The sequence below is a fragment of the Oratosquilla oratoria genome, chromosome 26 (genome assembly GCF_046742065.1).
Source record: "Oratosquilla oratoria isolate Oo_2021 chromosome 26, ASM4674206v1, whole genome shotgun sequence".
Taxonomy (NCBI): domain Eukaryota; kingdom Metazoa; phylum Arthropoda; class Malacostraca; order Stomatopoda; family Squillidae; genus Oratosquilla; species Oratosquilla oratoria.
Window position 1 is genome coordinate 14,341,232 of NC_134802.1, and position 5,000 is coordinate 14,346,231.

A 5,000-nucleotide genomic window follows, 5' to 3' on the forward strand; every position below is an offset into this window, starting at 1 on the left:
GTCAAGGCCTTTATTTCTCGTCTGGGTAGTCTTCAATGACATATGTTTTTATTATCTATATCACTGCCCCATAGAATCTTACTAACCCGCATCAAGTTCTCCGCTGAATTTCTTCCCAAATATGCGATTGTATACAAATTGCTACAGTGAAAAGTCAGTCTACAGGTTTTCAGTCTTGATGCGAACGTGCACATAACCTTTGTACAATAAACGCTTACAACACACCTTGGTTGGATCATTCATGTCATACCATTTATAGTTTTGAAGACCAAAGAAAAAAATCTTAAGGAGTCCATGATGTTTTGATGCTGAAGAAAAAGGACTGGTTGACGGAGTTATGGAGGGTGACAGGAAGAGACAGGAAACCTCCTGTGGTTTGATACAACTGGAAACATGAATACGATAAGCAGTAACCGGATACATCCCAAGCGAACCATTTGTTTGTATATAATTTGGAGACACAGATCTCACTTGCAGTCTAGCAGCAGGATTGGCAGATGTGGGGATATCATTTTCTTATTTATTTATTTATTTGTTTGTCTACCTAGTTATCAATTTATCTATCCTGTTTATTTACTTATTTGTTTATTCATTTATCTATTTATGTATTTATGAATTCATCCATTAGTTAATTATTTATTCATTAATATATCTATTTATTCATTTTGTCTATTTTCTATTGATTTATTCATTCATTTACTTACATCTTCATTTAATCTTATCTATTCCTATTTCACTTTTGTTTGGCGGGAATGGACCTTGTCAATCTCAACCTGTGCAAGAACAATTACTTAAAGCTGTGTCAGTCACAGATGGTAGTGACAACCGTAGTCACTTTTCTTTTGCCATTAGCGCCTGCAGAGTGAAGGTGCTAGCCATAGCTCTTTGTTGGCACAGATGCGAACAGACAATATCAAAAGCATCATTTCATTAGGGCAACCTCTTCGCCATGCCGCCACCCCTTGAAGTGTTTGCTCTGGCTAACGCTAAAATATTTAATTCAGCTGAGAAGGCGTTGCTGTAGCTAACATAGTGGTTATAGTTTTAGTATTTTGTTCTAGCCAATGACAGGTGAATTTAGTTAGCTAAGATGGCAACACTGTAGGAAAGATAATACGAGTTCAGAATGGACAATATGTCTACGAGTACATCAACAGAAATTACAATTAAGTTGAGAATAAAAAATGAACACAAGTTTATGTGTATTAAACGTAAGGTGTATATATATATATATATATATATATATATATATATATATGTATATATATGTATATATATATATATGTGTGTGTGTGTGTGTGTGTATGTATATGTATGTATTCATATATATATATATGTATATGTATATATATATATGTATATGTATTTTTGCAGAAACCACTGGGAAATTGAAAAAACAGATACCGAACGTTTTCGTCTATTTAGACATTTTCAAAGGTACGAAAAATAGACGAAAACGTTCGGAATCTGTTTTTTCAATTTCCCGGTGGTTTCTGCAAAAATATTTTATCACGTGTGTTTTGTGATTTCTTTGCATATATATATATATATATATATATATATATATATATATATATTGTGTGTGTGTGTGTGTGTATGTATGTATGTATGTATGTATGTTTATATATATGTATGTATGTACGTATGTATATACACACACACACACACACATATATATATATATATATATATATGTGTGTATATATATATACTATATATATACATATATACATATGCATATATATATACATATATATACATATATATATATATACATATATATATATATTATTTACTTATATTTTATAATTCATTTGATCTATATCTATTTATCTAAATATATTCATCACCTTACGTATTTACCTATACATCTATCAATCTATTTTTATTTATTTCATTGGTTTATTTATTTAATTCTTATCTGCACATTATTTATTTATCTACTTATCTATTTATTTGGTGTTATTTTTAATATTTTTATTTATTAACACATTTATTCACTAATTAATTTATTCATTTGTTATTTGTTTATCTACTAATCTATTTTTGCCATACGAGAGACAATTCTCTGCTGAGGGTCAGATTGATGAGGTGGAGTTTTAGTAGTCTGAGATTCATATTGTTTCGAATCCACAGTATGGATGAATAAATCATATGGCGTTACATATAACAGAATCAGTAGAGGTCACCCCCAGAAATAAGACAATTGGCCTCTGCTTAGTAGGAATCCTGAAAAATGGCTCAGATCACGGTAACATCCAACCGTATTCCAAAGTTCGAGGTAGTCTTGTGTTGTGCCCATCTGTGCATAGATGGAACGTTAATCGTTGCATGTCATCTATACTGTAGATATTCCATATAAGCATTATGTTGATGAAATGCAAGATGTCACCCAGGTGAAGTTCTTTGGAATTCGATCCGAGCCCTCTCCTACACCGCGATATGTATATATATACATATATATATATATATATATATATATATATATATATATATATATATGTATTATATATATATACATATATATATATGTATATATATATATATATATATATATACATATATATATATATATATATATATATACTATATATATATATTTCTTCTTCTTCTTTCTTTTTTTGAGGATGACTGCAGAGAGGTTTCTTGCATCATCGCCTCCTTGTATGTCAAGGGTCCGTGTTCGAATCCAACGACTATTGGTGTCTGTTAATTCATGCCATGACAGTGTTTGATATTTCGTCGCTGATATCCACTGCTTACCCTTGGGGACATTATCGCTCCGAAGAAATACAGTCATGGAATTAGCAAAGAGGTGATGTAAGGTGAGTGCCGAGGAGAATTCCTAAAATTTAAAAGTGATCAGCATTCTTTTTTGAGTGGAGATCAGTCTCCAGTAATAAGAGAATGATGCGCGATTCTGATCCATAGGGATGTCAATGAAGTCTCCAGAAATACTGACAATGTATTACTGATGTAGTCAATACTCTCGTATGGGGTCCCCCTGGCAGTCCAAACACGAAGGGCAAAGGTGACGACACCAGTCGCAGATAAATGCGCCTCCTAGAATGCGCATCATTTTCCTCGTTTATCTATTCGTTTGTTGATTCATTTATTCATTCCTCTACTTATTCAATTATTCCTTTATTTAACTGTTTGTATATTTCTTTATTCATTCATTCGTTTACTTATTTTTCATTCATTTATTTGTCTACCTATTTATGTGTTTATTTATCTATTTCCTTATTTGATCATTTAGTTATTCATTCATCTTTTTCTCTATCTATTTATTTGTTTGTTTATTCATTTGCTTATTTATATATTTATTCATTTATTTATTTATCTATTTATCTATTTATTCATATGTTTATTTTTCATTCATTCATTTTTTATTCACTTCTACTTCAAAAACAGAAATTGAAAAATATGTTTCTGGCATTAATAGAGTAATGGCAATGACAATATGAAAACGCTATGGAAGGAGGAAATGTACCATTAAATGCAGAGATGCCTTGGCACAACTAATCTCTTGATTTTATTATTATTATTTTTTCTTTTTCTGTCTGGCGGAAGGGCAGAGTCAGGCTAAAGTAATATATCAATCAGTCTCTTCTGCGCTTTTTTTCTGTGTTCTTTCTGACGCTAAACGCTAAAACTTTTAATACATGGCTGATGGACGTGTTTGTGATACAACGGACTTTCAATTGATGAAGGTCCCGTTTGGCCCGACCCTCAGCTGAATAAATTCATATAGTTAGATAATTCTTTTTTAATATGTCGTTTCATGCACCTCCATTCACTACACATTTCTGTGCTTCTGTTTCATATTCTCCTGATGGGTACATTGACATAATGTGGATAGAAACCTTCGGGCTTTTAAACCATGATGGTAGATGGAACAACAAGATCTACCACCACGTTGAAGAGGTTAATTGATCCCACTTTTCGAAACGACATCACGGGCGTGACGTCCGTTGCGGTAAGAATCTCGTCACGATAGGATGGGGTGGCCGTCGAGTCACAATGTCACGTAACGAGGATACGGTTGATAAGCGTGGGAGGGGATGCCAAGCATGGCACTCAGTGCCTCTTCTGTGCATGTGAAGGTGGATTTTGCTCTTACTTTTCGAACAGAACCATGACTTCACAAAGCCCTCAATGTGGTGACACTAAACCTCTTGCAGCGAACGACATTTTTCTTTTTTATTGATGAGTGGACGTATTTCTTTTTTATTTATTTATTCTTTTTTTTATGAAGGGTGGATTCCTGGAGCCGTGATGAAGGAGTGAAAATGTCTCTGCTCATTAGGGATACATTACCTTGGGAAATATTTAATTCTGGAATTTACATCGCTTTTACATCAAATACTTCACAAAATACAGGACTAACCCCCCTTCGATAACGAAGAAGGTCACGTAACTCTGAATGAAATAGCTTGGCGGTGGCAGAAGGAATATAAGGGAAAGACGCAGAGTGTGGGGTGATCTAATAGAGGTGTTCAAGTGGATCAAAGGCTTTAACAAGGATTATACAAACAAGGTCATCATATTTAAACAACAGGGCAGGACTCGCAGTAATGGTTATAAACTGGACAAATTTAGATTGAAGAAGGAAATAGGCAAGAATTGGTTCACTAATAGGGTGGTCGACGAATGAAATAAACTTAGTAAACATGTAGTAAGCGCTGAAACTATCAGTTGTTTTAAGAAACTATTAGACAACTTTATGGAAGGGGATGACAGGTGGTGACGGATACGGAGATGCCTAGTGTAGGCCTTATGGTCTCTTGCAGTCTCCTTCATTCTTATGTTCTTATGTCTCAAAAGCAAAAGGATGATATTTTCTACATGGACTAACCTCTTCTTTGACGAGTGACATTCTTTCTTAATCATCTTCGTAGCAGACCACTTCGGAAGCAAAAACGTCCATAAAAACAGTCTTAATGCATTATTCCACTGGGCTATTTTATCTCCGACTGTTGGAGAATGTTTGGAGCCCG